The sequence below is a fragment of the Periplaneta americana genome, chromosome 5 (assembly GCF_040183065.1).
Source record: "Periplaneta americana isolate PAMFEO1 chromosome 5, P.americana_PAMFEO1_priV1, whole genome shotgun sequence".
NCBI classification, from domain to species: domain Eukaryota; kingdom Metazoa; phylum Arthropoda; class Insecta; order Blattodea; family Blattidae; genus Periplaneta; species Periplaneta americana.
The window spans coordinates 69,565,418-69,585,487 of NC_091121.1; the positions used below are offsets into that span (position 1 = coordinate 69,565,418).

The following is a 20,070-nucleotide window of genomic DNA, read 5'->3' on the forward strand; positions in this document are numbered from 1 at the left end:
AACTTTTTGGTTTGAAATATCTCAAAGAATAAACCCTGAAATTAACTAGGCCCTACATTACTTACGGCTCACTCTGTATACAGAATGGATGGTAACCTCTGCACCAAAATTTAAGAGGTGACTCTACATGTTAAATATAACAAAACTTTTATTACACCTTCCCTTCGATGAAGCACCGTTAAGCAGGAAAAAGAATAGTGTTTGCCCAATGTTTGCAGCGCTCTACTGCAGTAATGGCCAAAGAAAAATGGCTGATTGCTATATAAACAGATCGGCAAAAATCTGAATGAACAGTTAATGTCTTGAAACTTTTTTCTCTTTTTTTTTTTCAAATTAAACCGTTTAGCCATGAATTTAAACTAAATAATAGCGAAAATCGTTGAAATAAATCTTTCAACTCAACGCACGTCGCGTGTTACCAACTGACTACAGCAGAGGGGAAGGGGAAGGTAAAGAGTGCAGGCCGCGCTTGCTTAGAGTTATTGCAGCAGCCGTGATGTTATCAAATGCTCCATAGAATCATAACGATTTCCTCTAAAACGTAAATGTTAGACAAAAAAAAAAAACTTATTTAGATTTTAAAAATCTCTCCTCATGACTTATTACCAGTTTCATTTTGATGCAGAGGTTACCATCCACTCTGTACAACATATAAAACAGTAATGTCTTCCTATTTATTGTATTATTTAACCTCTTCCTTCACGCCGATTTACAATCCAATGTGGTGTAGGGTGAACAAAACTAGCCTCTCTCACAATGTGGGTCTCCTTGACTGTGTTATAATAGCCTATAACTATATAAATTTAATATGCGTATTACTTAAATTATATTAATAATAAAAAATATTAAAATAAAGGAATTTAATAAGAAGCACAGAAGTAATAGAAGAACAAAATATCTTAATGAAAAGAAAAAACACAGGTGTCGGAAATGGCTGAAGATTTTCGACCCTTCTGTTTAATACGAGTATTTATATGAATGCAACAGTAAAAGACTTTATGAGAAACAAAAAATGGAAGTTTTACCATTAATTGCAATTTAAAATTAGATACAATATTTTTTTTTCAGATGATCTGGTTTTATTAGCCATATTGTAAAATTATTTGCAATGACCAGCATGTAATTTAAATTTTTTATTCTATGGAAATATTGACAGAAAGAACAAAGATAATGGCTTTTGTGGTAAATATTCATACGAGTGCCAAGCAAAATTTGTTTGAATAACAAGATCATAGAACGACTATAAACTATCCTTCTTTCTTTCTTTCTTTCTTTCTTTTTGTTAATGATGGGTACTTGTATTCCGTCATTCGCCCATACGAAGTCAGTTGTGTAGAGTGTAGACCAATTTACCGACAGAGTCATTGCCCAGGGTGCATCATAGAAGGCTGGTCTACGCTAAACCCGTGATGAGATGAGATGATGGTGGAGAACTGTTGGGATGCCACAGGGAAACCGAAGCTCTCGAAGAAAACCCCTCTGTTACCTGGTCCACGGGCTTGTCCAACACAAGCCCAATCGGAGGTTCGCCGGGGATCGAACCCGGGGCCACGGGATTGTAAGTCCAGCGCTATAACCACTAGACCACATAGTATTACCACAGTCTAGTATATACAGTCACGAAGCTCAATACGTAGTAAATATGCATCCATAGATAGTTGCTGATTACTAGGATCGCTAATATCGGATCATTACAGACAATGCGAAATAGTACCGGCACAGTCTATTGTTCCTAGCACCCTCACAATTCAAGCTTCGTGACTGTATAGGGCGGAGGTAAACCACACACACTTTTCAGGTATATTTTTTCCCATACCTTTGCTGTACATTTGTGGCATGTAATCTGCACACACTACAAAACCTAAGTAGTAAGGGTCGTATGTAAACTGCACACAGCATAACTGGGATTATTTTTTTTTTAATAAATGACATATAAATCGAAAGCAATGTCAACCAATGTTACAAGCGATAAACACAATTGACAATATTGTAATGAAAGGAGAAGAGGTACTGTATGAATTAGACTGACTCAGATGGATAGTTAGAGAGCAGTTCAACATAAAGTATTGGTCCTTGAACACAGTTGTTTATAAGTGCTATCCATGCTGCAATAAGTGCTGTATGGAGTGAAGCCAATGGCATTGAATGTACATTCCATCTAAGTCAATCTTGGCTTCGTCAGATTAAAAAAAAAATATGGTTTAATAAACAAATATAAAAGTGATTCTGAAATCGGCAGGTGATTAAAATTTGTATTCGCTCTACCATTTTTAGACCTACATGAGGATGGCGACTGTTTTGTATCTGATTTAGTGGCCATTAAGCCACAAGATGAAAAGCCAGATAACTTTTGTGACTATTTATTTTAGTAGACACCTATGTAGACGATGACGCTACCTTTCCTCCTTCAATCTGGGCAGCTAAACCAGAAAGCTTGCAGTGTACAACTAATTGATGTCTGTGAGTATTTCCATATTATATTCAACAAGACATTTTACTCTGCTCATCCTGATATTTATACTTTTACAAACAGGTTAATTGAATTTCAAATATAAGTACATATACGTGAAAATTCAGGGGATATCTACTGCAGCAAAAATTAAAAATAAGGCTCCTTAAAGAAGAAAGAATCTATGGAGAGAAATATAAAAGACTTTACTGAGAAGCATGTATCCCGATTGGAATTCATTAAGCGAACAAAATATCACCTACCAATATAAATAATTGGTTAATACGTTAATATTGTAGTAGGCGTATGTTTAAAGGAAATACATGCCATTATAGCTCTGTGTACAATTTGCATCCTGTTTTTATTACCTGGGTTGTGTGAGTGTGCAGATTACATATCCAAAATCAGTGTGTGCAAATTACATGTGTGTAAATTACTTTCTTTTAGGTCATATACCTGAAACGTGTGTGTAGTTTACCGCCCCCGACTGTATATACATACTGTGGTATTACGAGACATAGCCAGTTGCTCAATCATGATGTTGGTGGAAAACAGAGAAATAGTTTACTGATCCCACTAGCTGAAGGAACGCAGTTACGCGTGACTCTAGCCCAGGCGCGCAGTGCGTAGTCAGATTGAGGTGTAAAGTGGCCGGCTCGATAGGGGCTGATGAACTCTCCACCGCGGGGCTCCTGCACAATGGCGATCCCCCGTCGGTACAGAACTCGGCCGGGGGCAACTAATGCCGCCAATAAAAAGCTCGATGAGGTTTCTTTAGCGGACCGCTTTCAAAAGATGCCTTCTTACATAATACTAACAACTGGTTCCGCTGTTATTCCGAAGGGTAGCAAAAAACAGGGGAAAAAAGCGCAAGAGAACACGGCAGTTAGTTTTTTGGGTGAATTTTAAAGTGATGAACTCGGATTCCGGTCACGTTTTCCAGTGGAAATATCGAATATTGCTACCAGAGGTCAGGAGTGACCACCATTTCCGTCACGACGGAGTGACGTAACCCGAAAGGTCATGCCGAAATCGAGAATTACGCATTTGCATAGTTGTTGGGATGTCTTCATCAACAGAAATTTACAACTCTTGTCTACACTAAGCGCTGCCTTCCATGTTTTCTTCGATGGATATTGCCTTTTTAATTTTTTTTAATATCACAGCGCGTATTTCTTAAGGTTATCCGGCTGTTAAGAACAGTGATTTGCAAGCTTTGGTATGACAAATATTAATATAACCTAACTGAATTTGGAACATATATTTAGCCACCGATGTAGCTCAGGGACTACGGTCTGGTCACAGTCTAGTACTGTAATTATATATAGTCACGAAACTTGACTTGTGAGGGTGCTAGGAACAATAGACTGTGCCGGTACTATTTCGCATTGTCTGTAATGAAGCGATATTAGCGATCCTAGTGGTTAGCAACTATCTATGGATGCATATTTACTACGTATTGAGTTTCGTGACTGTATATACTAGACTGTGGTCTGGTCTCGTGATCCGAAGCTGCATTTGTTCGTATGTTCGAATCCAGCATGGGCTAATTTTCCGAGGTTTCTGCTAAATGTAAGGCGAATATCAGGTAATCTCAAAGGGAAACCACTGCAATAGTGTCGCTACTTTACGAAGTAGTCAATGACAACAAAATGGGGAGAAGTACGCTTACACTGCCTATGCATATCTGGTAACCGTCAAGCAAATATCTGAGCCATCGCTGTGGTATCTTCGAGGTTGGAAAGCATTCGCAGAGTCCACTCCTCCCATACTTCCCTTCTGAGCGTTTCAAGTAGAGAAGATAAACTAGCTATCATGAATTTCTGTCCCCAACGCCCATCCGTTAGATGTAATAAAAATTATGACAATGAATTTTCACACGTTGTCTAAAGCTCGTATTGTTTTATGAATCATGAGCAGTATTCGGTCCTGGGCACAGAAATGCATGAAGTTCAGAACGCACGGACTATAGTGTTCTGTTGGTCGAGTGTAGTGGGAGATGGAGAGCGCCTTTACTTCGTGTCTCAACATGTAAACAGTCCGTCACAGTAAGGACAAAATATATTTCACCCTGTACAGATGCAGTATATACAGTAAATTCCTAGCGTAGACAATAAATGTCTATTATTAAAGTATTAACGTGAGTTGTGACCTTCAATCAGGTGTCCCTACGCCGAAACCCGTTACACGTACCGCAGCCAAGCTGCAATAGGCCTACAAACAACGGTAATGCACATTACGGACCCACCTGTGCTGTTGCAGTCGGGTAACTGCACACGGGTCATGACGTCATTTATACTCCGTGTACTCTAAACCTCATACTTGTTACTTTGTGTCCCTAGCCCGAAGCCTGGCCATGAGTAATGAAATGTATTTGATATTTATTTATACTAAATTAGCCTACACAGAAGATATAAACAATACAAAGAATCAGGAACACCTGTATGAACAAAGCTCGTGTTCAGGTGTAGTTCCATCTAAAAAATAAAGTTGATACAAAAAATATAACAAATAGAAAAATAAATAGAATAAAAACAAACACTTGTCATATAAAATTAATTTAAATATAATTTATAAATATAGATTAGAATAGAATAGAATAGAATAGAATAGAATAGAATAGAATAGAATAGAATGTTTTATTTTCGCTGACAGTTAAAGCCATAAGGCCTTCTCTTTCACTCAACCAATCTTAATCAATACAAAAGTGACATACATATTTAAATTATGAATATTTACAATACACTTAAAAGATTCTCCAGCATTATTCATCAGTTAAGTTTTAACGACTAGTACATGTTTATTTAAATTGAGATAAAACCTATAAGAAAAAGTAATAACTTAATTTATGAGCTAATATAATTCAATTCAGACTATATCCAATATTTAAAGAATTATAATTAAGCTGAGATAGCTACTTGGTTAAAATGATGAGAAATAATATAATAGACGTTTACTGGAACTATATTATAGGGAGCAAAATATAAATCTAAAATATATTGATATAATAAGAACATTAATGTAATGAGATATTGCCATTAGAGGTTTTGCATTCTATTTAGAGAAATTAACGATAATAATAAGAATGAACAGATGTTAGTTTCATTATAAGTAACAAATATTAATGAGTAATTAATCTGTTAAGAATTTATGTAATTTTGACTTAAATTAAGTTATTGTCCAACAACCCCTTACATCACTCGGAAGCGAGTTCTAATTTCTAGCAACTGAAACTGTATAGGATGAAGAATATAAAGATGTCTTGTGGTAAGGTATAATGAGACCTGGTACTTAGATGATATGCGGATAAGTGTATGAGTATGTTTAATTTTTATTGACTTAATAACGGAAAACATTGAAAACTGAGAGTGCATTTTGATTCTGGAATTATACTAGGGCATTCGAAAAGTAATGGCAACATAGTTATTGTTTCACACTAAGTTTATTTAGGTTACTTTTAACATTATATACTTAAAAAATAGTCTCCTGCCATGCCAACAATACGTTGCCAAATTTTTGGAAGACGGCGGACTTCATCTGCAGCAGCATTTCTGGATATCTCTCTCACTGATCAATCTAAAGCTCTTCGGATGTCAACTCTTGATTGAAAGTGAATGCCTCGCTTCCACCAACTTGCAATAGTTCAGGTTTCTTGTAATGCCCTAAAGCAGTGAGTTGCATGTTTTTTCTTGCAACATGAATTTTTATGAACCACATTTGTTCGTACCTTTAGGGCTGTATTGTTTACTACAAATCAGAAATAGCCACTGTACTTACAAAATAGGGACACTTCGAGACTTTCAATATTGCAAATTTATTAAACAATCGCTGCTCTATTACGTAGTACAAGATTTCAATGGTCACCGCTAGGAGCACTGATTCACATTACTTATCGAATGCACTAGTATAATCTTGGTCCTAGAGTAAGATTTTTATCAGTCTTGATAAATAAACGCTTAGAAAGAAAAATCGAAGATGCAATCATGAGATTTTTAATCAGAAAGACACTCGACATCTTTAACTTAATAGAAAAAATTACCAATATAGTAACAATTGAAAGAACATGTCGAACGAATGGAAGACTTATTCTTTGAGGATGATGATGGTGATGATAATTAATTAAACACACAAAATATAGTAGACTACACAAATACGTTTATTCTTATTTTTTCTATTTGCCTTTCATAATCCTACCATTCTCTGGTCACAATACCGATAAACTTCTGTTGAAGCATGTAACAATAGGAGACGTGAATTTTTCAAAATAGTGCACCTTTTACAAGAGAAATGCGATACTTTTAATAAAATCCATGAGTTGTGGGTTTTGAATGGTCTATTCAAATATGCCTATGCTCTAGTAATAACTGATCAAGTATAAAAAAAAATAGACTACTATTTGAAACTCTGCAATTATTAGGTTTCTTTCTTTACAACAGTAGAAATCATCAAAGGACTAAGCGACTGACATTTTACAGACCTGAGTTCGAATCTTTCACCCTCAGGTATTTTTATGTGTTTATATTTTAATTGTTTTTTTTTTTTTACTGTTCAATAATCTATTCGTTTAAGCTGCTGCCAGGAAGTCAAAAGGAGGGCAGCAACAGCAAAAAAAGCTTTTAATAGAAAAAAGGAGCATCTTGTGCGGGCCTCTGGAAAAAACTAAGAAAGAGACTAGTGAAGTGCTTCATATGGAGTGTGGCATTGTATGGTGTAGAAACATGGATATTACGACAAAATGAAGAGAAGCGAATAGAATCATTTGGAATGTGGATATGGAGAAGAATGGAACATGTGAAATGGACAGACAGAATAAGAAATGAAGCTGTGATGAAAAGAGTGGTTGAAAAAAGAATGATGCTGAAACTGATCAGGAAGAGGAAAAGGAATTGGTTGGGTGACTGGCTGAGAAGAAACTGCTTACTGTCATACCAGTGACTTTTTTTTTTGATGTGTAGATTTATATTAAACCTCAAAAATATAACAACAAATGTCTCAGGATTCAGGAGAATATTCAAAACTGCATGTCCTTAACCTACAAAATACACGAATAATCATGATACTACTTCGAACATATTATAACATCCTATTACAAATTGCATTTCATCTTTCTGCAACTAGAGAAAAAATAGGAATAATTTAAGCACGATAGTCCCTTCCATATGAAAACAACACATTAGTGGCTGTATATCCTGTTTTCCGCGTACCGTACTCACAATGCTAATGATTAAAGAGGCAATATTCACCTTCGACAAAGTTCGTATTTTTTTTTATTCGTACACCTCGTTCTCAAAGTTCTCGTTCAGGTTCATGAACATCCAATTTACTCGTATCTACTATATTCTGCGTAATGCAGATTTCCTCATCTATCTCTTAAGGGGAATCGCTCAGTATTATACAAGTTCAAGCTATTATTTATTGTAAATTAAATTAAATTATGAGGTAAGAAAATACTGAATTATATTAAATTATACTAGGCTACACAACTTACGAATGGCTTTTAAGGAACCCGGAGGTTCATTGCCGCCCTCACATAAGCCCGCCATCGGTCCCTATTCTGTGGAAGATTAATCCAGTCTCTATCATCATATCCCACCTCCCTCAAATCCATTTTAATATTATCCTCCCATCTACGTCTCGGCATCCCCAAAGGTCTTTTTCCCTCCGGCCTCCCAACTAACACTCTATATACATTTCTGGATTCGCCCATACGTGCTACATGCCTTGCCCATCTCAAACGTCTGGATTTAATGTTCCTAATTATGTCAGGTGAAGAATACAATGCGTGCAGTTCTGCATTGTGTAACTTTCTCCATTCTCCTATAACTTCATCCCTTTTAGCCCCAAATATTTTCCTAAGAACCTTAATCTCAAACACCCTTAATCTCTGTTCCTCTCTCAAAGTGAGAGACCAAGTTTCACAACTACGCAGAACAACAGGTAATACAACTGTTTTATAAATTCTAACTTTCAGATTTTTTGACCGCGGACTAGATGACAAAAGCTTCTCAACCGAATAATAACACGCATTTCCCATATTTATTCTGTGTTTAATTTTCTCCCGAGTGTCATTTATATTTGTTACTGTTGCTCCGAGATATTTGAATTTTTCCACCTCTTCGAAGGATAAATCTCCAATTTTTATATTTCCATTTCGTACAATATTCTGGTCACGAGGCATAATCATATACTTCGTCATTTCGGGGTTTACTTCCAAATCTATCGCCTTACTTGCTTCAAGTAAAATTTCCGTGTTTTCCCTAATCGTTTGTGGATTTTCTCCTAACATATTCACTTCATCCGCATAGACAAGAAGCTGATGTAACCCGTTCAATTCCAAACCCTCTCTATCGCAGAATCAGTACCATTCCGAGGCTTATTGTAAGGTTTCGTAACAAGCTGTCTTTTTAACGGTGATGGGTTGTTAGCCCTTCGCCCAACCTCCAAGCTGGAGGACCATCCCTTATCGGCTGTCCACGACTGCTTATTCAATATATTCGCAGCTACCCTCCATATACACAAAATAATTATATTGCAATTCTGACACGCACAGAAAACCAACAAACAGGAAACCGTAATGAACTCTAGCATATGACATAATGTAGCCCTACAACATGTTGTGCCACATGGAACGCTCCTGCCATCTAACGGTAAAACTGCGCAAGAGATATCCGTATTGTAATATCGCGTTTTCGGGTCGCAACCTTAAAAAGGAGAGATCACAGCTCCAGTTTTATTTGTACGAATCTTTCAGTAACGAGATTGTCAAGCAGAATAATCAGAAAAAAAAGTTTGGCAAACCCTGTAGAGTGGCATTGAAATTGAGGATGAGACTGTACAGGTTTGTTTAACCCTGCCGAATTGTATCTCAATTTAGGCCTGACATGGCCTCGGGGCCCGCGTTTTAAAGCCGGCCCATAAAGCTAGTGTTGCATGCGAGCACGGCAGCACGTGGGCTAGACCGTTACAGACTCGAGTTCGGTTCCCACCGACGTCACCACAGGGTGCCTACAAACATGATAGCTTCGGAACACTCAGAAATAATGCCGTGGGTTACGAAATCTTTGTTTCTTGCTTTTCCATAATAAGATTTATACTCATAAATAAATTAATACGAAGGTTAAAATTTTATTTCGAGGTGTTAATGAAAATATTTTGAGAATATATTTGCGAAAGAAATATAATAAAACATAATAACATGCAATAAAAGCCTAAACCCATTTCATTTGCAATGTTTCGAATAAAAATCGGCAAAGGAACATAAATGAAATAACTCAATATAAGTATCTTGACTTTGAAACTCATTCTTTTGTGAAATGAGAGTTTTATTTTCATATACAGTAAATTTTATTTTTAACAAAGTTAAAGGAATTCCAATAGCAAAAATACTCCAATTCTTGAATAAGATTAAACAAGAGCTTTGCACTTCTTTTGAAGTGTAGAAATGTATCTGCATCAAAATATATCTTTATGTTAAATTTAAAATGTTGAGTTCATTTTTAATTTTCCCGTGTACAGTCTAGTTTTTTCTCTTCAACTACTATACAACATTCACTGTTATTCAATGTAGAAATGTCGGATATGTTATTATTTTGTTATTTTAAATTCTCCCTAGATACAATTAACTATGATATTTATGAAATTCTACTAGCATTCCAAAGGTGAATTAGATACATTCACACGACGAGCTCCCATTACCCTCGATGGTAAAACGACAGGTGAAGATGAACATTATAGAGAGATTCCGAAATATGGGTAAAATCTTCTATAGAGACAATTTCTGGTCCTATAAACGTAAGTCCAGAAATTAACAGTTAATTCAAATAAAGGATTTACGAATGCAAAACAGTATGGTATACAGTTCTGGCCAAGTAATAATAAATGTCCGAAGCGTTATTCAAGGCTCTCAATGCGAACTATAACACGTAGCATTATGGACGGCCGCATTGTTTTGAATGTTTCGGCTTGTATCCGAACAGCGTTACAGGTGGCATGCACCCGTTGTTCTGAAATCGACATATAAAGAACCGGCACAGAGCAAAAGACACTTTTCAAATGTTCTTACAAGTAAAAACCAAAGAGGGTTTGGGTCCGGCGACCGGGCGGGCCATGCGAAAGAACCTCCTGAAACAAATCAACTGACAGGGAAGGTGTTATTCAGTTACTGAGGAACGTTAACAAAGAAATGAACTGGAGCTCTACCATGCATCAGCCATATGCCTTGTAGTACCAACACATAACACATTATGTAGACTTTTACTGATACGACCGCTGATAAGAACTGGCTTCATGAACAATAGCATTGCCATCTACCTCTAAATAAAAGCATTTTCGAGAATATATCCATAGGCCCAAAAGGCAGAAAAAACCTCTCGAAGTTTGTTCCCATATTTTGGAACCACCCCGTATAGTAACAATAACAACACCAATAATAATAATAATAATAATAATAATAATAATAATAATAATAATAATAATAATAATAATAATCTGCGGCACGATAGCCTACTGCTGATCCTATGTCGACATGCCTCAGTATATGTGAATGATCACCCAAGCATGGGGGAAATATATAGTCAGCATGATGACCACTCCCCGGGCCGTCTATTTTATTTTATTTTTGTTATTAGTGGGCTAATTTACGACGCTGTATCAACATCCCAGGTTATTTAGCATCTGAATGAAATGAAGGTGATAATGCCGGTAAAATGAGTCCGAGGTCCAGCACCGATAGTTACCCAGCATTTACTCATATTGGGCTGAGGGAAAACTGCGGAAAAATCCTCAACCAGGTAACTTTCCCCAACCTGGATTCGAATCCAGGCCACCTGGTTTCGCGGTCAGACGCACTAACCGTTACTCCACAGGTGTGGACTCTGGCTATTGTAGTTGACTTACGAAATCGGATTTTGTTGTTCACTGTAACTTTTCAAATTTGATGACTAGATTTCTTTTAACATAAAAATCTTTCAAAGATAGTATTTAGGCCTACATTGTAATGACATCTATCGGGCGGGACGGATTACCCCTAGCCAGTGCAAAAAGTGTAATACCATATTGGTGGAAAGTTGACAGTTTTCTCAGAAAAAAAAATGTTTTTCCCAAATATTCAACATCCTCTTATTCGGTAACTATTATGAGTAGCATTGCGATATTTGTCCATATCGATATAAAATCTAACGAAGAATAATTTATTCCTCTGGCGTATTTCCATAGCGTGGACGATTTTCGTGTAAATTTAATTTACAAACCACTAATTTCAAACCACTAAACAATGCGAACAACGTTGTAGTCAGAGAGGGAGACGGGAAGTAAATCGCCTAGGGGGACAGACCTAAGTTCATTGACCTCTTACATCTATATTACGAGAAGAAAGAGCAGTGTGTTAGCGGCGATGTTGCCAGACTGCTGAAACTCTAACTTAATTTTCCAATTAATCATGTATTTAATCACAAAATGTAATTATATTCATTTAAGCGTACCTTATCGTCCCTTTCAATCTGCAGGACTATTTCACTACCACCCTGTATATACCCATACATACACACATCCACCAACCTACAGATATATAAACGTGTTAGCACCCAGCCTCTGTGGGAGGAGGTGAATCTATTCTACAGAATAGAAGCCGGGTCTCTGGATTTGTACACAGGTCCGCTAACGATTCTGCCACAGCTTATGGCGTCATCTGATAATAAAGAGTTTTTGTCAGGGGACATGACATTTATTATTATCCACCAGCGGGAACTCCGAAGAGCTGAGCATCTACATGTAGGAAACTAAACAAGAGTGGAGGGGAAGAAATCCGACCCTTGAGGCGTTATTCCCAAATTGAGAGGTAAACTTAATTAAGATTTACTTTTACGATGCATTTTATTGCTGTAACTTTTTATATGTCCTCTTCTATGATGTTTCGACTCGGGAAATATATTTGTTTGGAGGAAATTGCGTAGTTCTCCAATTCAACTTCGTAATTACCTCTATGGAGAAGTTTCCGAAAGCGACATCACAGCCATGTACCCCGTGTTTGTTTCTCTGGCTGCCGGATGTGTGTGTTATGGGCCTCGGGCAATTTTGCAAAATTGCGAACTCCCCAGGTATGTCTAATTAACAAAGTCCTTGACAGAGGGTTTTCCTTAGGCGATCGACAATCACTCGCTATCATCAGAAATTCTCCAATTGAATATCCCTACAACGGGCAAAACTACTTTCGCACTATACACTGAAATTTGAGACTGAAGGTTTACAGAATTAAGTAACCTTTTGAGATTCTGAAGCTTTGTCACTATCTTAACCAAATACATCTCTCTTTTTCAAAATACTGACAATCGAATCTTTATTAATTACTCACTGATACACGTATTTAATACGCGATTCTAATCGTTCCCTTATTTATATTTAGACCTAAGTTCACCTACCTATAATTCATAGGATCCATCCAGTAAAGTAGTCCACTCTATCCATCTTTTCATATGTTTGTCCGTTCATTAATCCATTAATATTTTTGTGTTCAATTGTATCGTTTTTGTGCGTTTAGTTTAGATAGTTTGTGTGTTTAGGCTGTACAATTTATGTGTGCAATTGGTATAGGTTTTTGTGTACTTAGTTTGTGTGTGAGTTAAGACTATGTATGTGTTCAGTTTTCTTCTTTTTTTTTCTTTTTATCGTGTGTTCAGTGTGGACAGTTGTGTTCAGATTATAATTTATGTGTTTAGTTTGCATATTTTTTTGTGGATGTTTAGTTTGCATAATTTATGTGTTTAGTCGGTATAGTTTTTCGTGTTTAGTTGGTATAATTTGTTTATGTGTTTAGTTTGTAAGTGTATAGTGTAAGCTCTCTTGGACTGGCTCCCCAAATGTAGTAGACCTTCAGCTCACCCTACACTCCTGTAGGAGGCCGTTGCCCTTATGGGATTTCAGGCTTTTCATATTTCATAATATGACTTTATTTTCTTCAAGTTTCTTTCTTACCTTCTTTCGTTCGTTCGGTTGTTTCGTATTCTCATTTGTGGATTGATTGGTTTACCGATTGCCTGAATGATGTATTGATTGACTGAGAGATTTACAGATTCATCAATTAATTAATTCATTCATTCATTCATGTATTTACGTCTAAATTCTTACGCATCAGCTAAATATACTTTTACTCCTATTGACCTTTGATATGTTTTATAAATTCATAATTATTAGTTATTTTATTGAGTGATAAATTCATTAGTTCAGTTAAATTAAAAGTCGCAGGTATCAGCTAGATAAACTGGTGTTGTCCTTTGGTATGTTTCATTGTTTCATGGATTCATAATTTATTTATTGTTTTACAGATTAAATGATCCATCCATCCATTCACATTAAATGTTGTATTTATCAGCTAGATTAACTGCAATTGTGCTTTAGTATGTTTCATGAATTTATTTACATATAGCTTCTTGATTGAATGAATCATGCAGTCACATTAAAAGTAGCAGGTATCAGCTAGATTGTTATTTGGTAGACTATGTTTAATGGATTCATAATTTATTTATATATTTTATGATTAATGATTTATTCATTCCCATAAAAAGTTCCAGGTATCAACTAGATTGTCCTTTGGTATGTTTCATGAATTAATAATTTATTTATAATATCTTTTATGATTGAATGATTTATTCATTCACATGAAAAGTCGGATGTATTAGTTAAATTGTCCTTTGGTATGTTTCATGGATTCATAATTTATTTATAGCTTCATTGATTGAACGATTCGTTTTTTCACACGGAAAGTGGTGGGTATCAACTGCTGTTCTCCTTCGATGTGTTCTAATGATGTGAATTAATAATATTGGCTATTTTACTAATTTAATTATTCATTGATTCATACTTTTGTGTGACCTAAGCCTCAGTCAAATGAAATCCGTAATCTACTAACATCTGTGATGAACTCATGTTTGACTGTTAGATTGATTGATTCATTCATTCATTCATTGGTTCATTGATTGAGTGATTCATTCATTCTTATGATCTTTTCCTTCTCCCTTTTTAATTGTATTTTTGTTAGCTCGACCATTCATCCAGTGACTGACTGACTAACTGGTTCGTTCAGTCAATAATTCTTTTCTTATTTCTTCTCGTTATTTCGCTCGTTAAGTTTGATCTCTTGATTATCCATTATCTGTTTGAGTGATTGATTTAATATTATTCATTTATTGATACGTCTAATAATTTTCTTCCTCTCTTTCTTTCATTCATTTTTCTATCTTTCTTTTTTCTTTCTTTTAATCTTTGTTTCTTTCTTTTCTTTCTTTTAATCTTTGTTTCTTTCTTTTCTTTCTTTCTTTCTTTCTTTCTTCCTTTCTTTCTTTCTTTCTTTCTTTCTTCTTGCTCTTCGTTCCTTCGTCAGTCTGGCCTTTCGACTATCCATTGCTTGATTGCTTTATTAATTCATTCAGCCGTTCTTTCATTCAATCATCCCCATATTCAATATTTTAGGTTGTTACAAATCCTAAACTAATTATAACAGTTTATTATTTCTTGAAACCATTACGTGTTCAGCCATTCGCTCATTCGTCCACTCAGTCAGCAATACCAGTAGTTTATTCAATCCTTTATTCATCAATTGGGCTATGCCAATTTTCTTACCTATTGATCGAATCATCCAATCATTTAATCTTCAATAATTTATGTACCCATAATATGTAATTTATTCATAACATTAATAGACGAATCAGCCTATAAATATCTAGCCTCCACGCGTGCCAGTTGGTTTAAGTTAAAAGTTATAATATCTATTTTTATTTAATTCGAAATATATGATCAAGTTTTTGAAGTTCCAAAATGAAACTTGAATAAACTAACATTCCGTGCACCGGTCTTGAGATGTTATTACTTTTTAGTATAATTTACACTGCTATTAATCTCTGCTTAAGAACTGGACAAAATATATGATATTATAATATATGTATTGGCTGCAGTATAGAGCATAGAAAGCATGTAAAATTTTACTGATGTATATTCGTATTCAAACCTACAAACATCTTCACTAGAGAGATAAATAATGTGTTTGTGAAATCTTTGTAAGTCACGCAAACGAGTTGTGAATTTGCCAATGAGATGCTCAAAGGAGAGATACAAACTTTCTACACACAATGTGTTTGAGCTTACAGTCGTTGTACTTTCTGAATATAGAAGCTGTTTTCCATTTCGTCACGAAGGATTATAAAAATTGTTGAATTTAAAGCTTTTGATTTAATACAAGTTTACAGTTGCTACATCTTCATTTTCTCATGCTCAGAGCTGAGAAAAGCTATCGTCCGGGAGGGGAATTTAAATAAGGATGAAAATTCAGATATAAAAATGTTTCAGACAGAGAGAACTAAGATTTTTTAGGTTGGTGACGATAGTGGTAAGTTTTATTCCTCTCCTTTCAAGCTAAAGAAATGACGACAATGGAGTAATGGTGACGTAATAATTTATTTATTTAATCTGGCAGAGCTAAGGCCAGTAGGCCTCCTCTTCCGCCCAGCCAGACTCTAATTCTAATTAAATACATTTGCTTACATAGTTATTACATTAATATCTAGATCATAAAACAACATGAAAGTAAATAATGTAAATTGGATAACTAATGTTAGTGTGAGAATAATAAACATTGGTAAGAAATAGTAATAATAATAATAATAATAATAATAATAATAATAATAATAATAATAATAATAATAGTAAAAATAGTAGTAATAATAATAATAATAATAGTAATAATAATAATAACAGTAATACTGTAATAATAATAATAATAATAATAATAATAATAATAATAATAATAATAATAATAATAATAATAAGATAATTTAGATATTTATCTGTGATATATATAACAATTAAATGGTAGGCGATACCGACTTACTCTAATAAAAACTTGCACGACAACAGTTTGATAAAACCTGTCCCGGATATTACAGTATCCTTTAAAAACCCCCTACGACAACTCAGTGTTAGAACGCGAGTTTATCATTCAAATAATTAGGGTTCGATTCCTGGAGTGATTCTTGTAGTGAACATCATTGGAGTATGAGTGTTCTTTCCAGAACTCTCCTGTTTCTCCTAACATTACAAATGTCACTAATTTTATATGAGGGCTATCTTTTTATGATGAAGTTGATGACGCCAAGAATAGTAAATCTGAAGTGGTGACGTGATGACGTAGTCGGAACTAATACGCGTGTTTTAATTACACAGAATCTAGTCTACATTTAAATGCTGTCAGCAAGACAAACTACGTCCATTTGTTAATAAGAAAGACTATGCACATCGCGGTACAAAAATAGGAGTTTGTATTTATAAATAGATATAGCAAAAAAATATTCCAAAAACTTTAAAGTGCTTTCAGTATGCAACGAAAGGCCAGAAAGGTCTGCACATATCCCGTCTTAATTTTCTGGACCTCAAATATCCTGGTATGTGGATTGGGTGTGGTGAACAAGTTACTGTAGTTGACCTGCTTGTTCTCCTGATCTCACGCCACTCCACTTTTTTCTTCGAGAAGCGGTCAAAGATGCCGTCTATCGAAATGTTTCAACAACACCAGAGGACATGCAGCAACTTGTTATTGATGCTTGTACTTTCATTCAGCAGGAAACACTGGCACGATCTAGGGCGACATTCATCCAAAGATTGGAATTATGCATTACATAAATCCAGTGGTCACCATTTTGAGTAAGATATGTAAATGTTCTGCTTCAGAAGGAGTATCAAAATGCTACAAAGTGTCATTTCACTTCGTACTTGCATTATGAGTTCCATAATATCTTGTACCCCTCAATATTTTGTTTATTATAATAATACATTGCGATACATTTTAAATAGCACCGAAGGGGTGAAATGATTTATTGAATAAAATGCACATGGTGTCTTCTAAAGAAATGAAGTCATTATCTGTTTCTCCTTAATGAACTAGGTTACAAGAAAGATATGAAATATGAAAAATGAAAAATCTGAAATCCCATAAGAACAACGACCTCCTACAGTAGTGTAGGGTGAGCTGAAGGCCTACTATACTTGTGGAGCCAGTCCAAGAGATCTTACACTATGCACTTACAAACTAAACACATAAACAAACTTTACAAACTGAACGCGAAAAACTATTAAATTATACAAACTAAACACACACAAAAACTATACAAACTGAACACACAAATTATACAGTCTAAACACACAAACAAACTATCGAAACAAAAAAACACACAAAAACTATAACAACTAAACACACAAACTATCCAAACTAAATACGCAAAAACTATACAATTAAACATATAAATTATATCAATTAAATACGAGAAATATATTAATTCGTCATTGCAATTAAACATCATTTGTTTGAAACAATTTTTCATTTGGCGCCTAAGAAATAAAATTATTTTGAATGAGTAAAATCAACATTAACACAGAACAATAGGCCATACTACATTCAGCGAGATGTTCCTTTCATTTCACAAGTACATCGCAGAAGTTTATTCAGGCTATGGTAATGATAATTTAGATTCCGTAACTTACACAAGCACCAAGAAAGAACGATTCAGATATTATCGACGACAGCAACGACAGCAAAACCGAATAACAGCCCACATACATAGGTTACATCAAATAATTCTACAAAAGCTGTAAATAACGAAACAATTTTTCAATTAGTCTAATATGGCATTTAACACTTATACTGTACATCTCTCTTAACGGTATGTGTCAGAGGAAGAACAATTGTTTGTATACATCTTAAGTCAGCAATGCCTTATTGGCCTCACTTATGAGGTTCCAATCTGTCTTCGGGCAGATGACTAAACAGCAACATATAAAAATAACATTACGTGATAATATAATAGGTCCACCGTTGTGGTGTAACGGTTAACATGCCTGAAACCCGCGGGGACCGGGTTCAAATCTTGGTAGGGACAAGTTACCTGGTTCAGGTTTTTCCGAGGTTTTCCCTCAACTCATTAAGAGCAAATGCTGGGTAACTTTCGGCGCTCAATCATGGACTCATTTCGCTTGCATTATCACCTTCATATCATCCCAGATCACATATAGATTGCTCATTCCTATGTTAAGATCGGTTGCACTTTGAAGAGAACAACCGCCAGGATCGCCACCCGTCCGCCGTAAACGAACACGAGATGGCAGTACAGTCGCTAATGCAAATCAAATGGGAGTTATGACGTGACTCCTTATGTAACAACTAGATGGCAGCATAGTAAACCTGACAAAAGTTGTTACCGCGGAAGACCATAACGCAGAGTAATCTGTGTATATATATGATATTTTAGGATATCATTCAAACGCTAGATAACCATAGCTGTTGATAAAGCGCCGTAGAATAGCCAATGAAACAAAATATATTATATCTACGGGTCGCATAGATTGCGCGGTGACGTCACCAATTTCATCCTATGTAGGTAGCACTCATGGAAATTTACCAAAATTTCGTTCTGCTAATACTCTCCATTTTATTGTACGCTCGTTTTAGTTTGACAAAATTTAATGCATTCAAAAAACTTGTCCATGTTATGTAGTTTGACAACAATGGTTTTGTAGTTTTTAGAACATGCTGTACATAATTGGGCTGGGTCATATAACAATCTATGCACCCTCTGAGGAGAGGATTAGGGTAAAGACCTCGTTCGCAGTGTCGGCCCAGTGGTCAGACATCGCAGCGCCGTCGGCTGCCATCTTAATTGAGACGTTATATTGCTACATGACGTGCTACCACAAGTAACGGTAACTCGAGGAAGAGGATGCGACATGCGACGTCCTCCATCAATAAATAAGGGAATTATGCAAAGGAAATATTTATAAATCGTTATGCAGTAGCCCTTCTCGTAAAAGTCTAGCGTGCTTGTGTTTTATTCTCGTTAACGATCTACGTTGGCGTTATCGTCCATAGATTATAATTTCTGAATGTACCGTACTGGATTCATATAATTATCAAAATGAACTGTAAAAATAATGTTGGCATTATTTTATTTATATATTTCAAAGAAGTTTCCTAAATTGAATAACTAGTAATATTTATAGTAGGCCCTATAGCTAATAAATGTTTTTAACCCTCAACTTGTATTGATTGCTTTTTAAATGCACGTAAACATATCTATCCATATGGGTCTATATTGACGCAGAGATACCAGTTGAGGGTTGAAAATACTTACATCATATGTCCGGTTTCTGGAAAGACAGAGTTATCTACGAATTAACGTGATGATATGTTTAAAATGAGCTTCCGAAACAACAGTTATCGCAATCTTTACAGTTATATGTGCTACTGTGCCTCGACCTGTAGTTCCCTGGCAGTTAGTACTGATTCGAAGAAATATCGACATGCGGCGCTACTGCGTTACTGCTTCTTAAACTATAATGACTGATATTAAATAATAATATAGACCACAATAAATTAATTTACTATATTATCGGTATACTTTTAAAATTTGGCGTTTTATTTACATAACTAACAGTAAATGTTCCACTTTTCATGACATGACATATTAGGATAATAATGTGTGTTAGTAAAGACAATTTCGAACATCTCAATCTTAATTTTCGTCATCAACTTCAGATTCTATGTCGTCAGTCAAGGAATATTTTATTCTTGGATGTTCTACCAATGC

The 20,070-nt window shown here is 35.3% G+C and overlaps 1 protein-coding gene across 1 annotated transcript in view; it reads right to left on the bottom strand.

Moving 5' to 3' along the window:
* Positions 1-20,070, bottom strand: part of LOC138699819 (protein Wnt-5b-like) — a 2,020,855-nt gene that overhangs the window by 674,433 nt on the left and 1,326,352 nt on the right. The window lies entirely within an intron of this gene.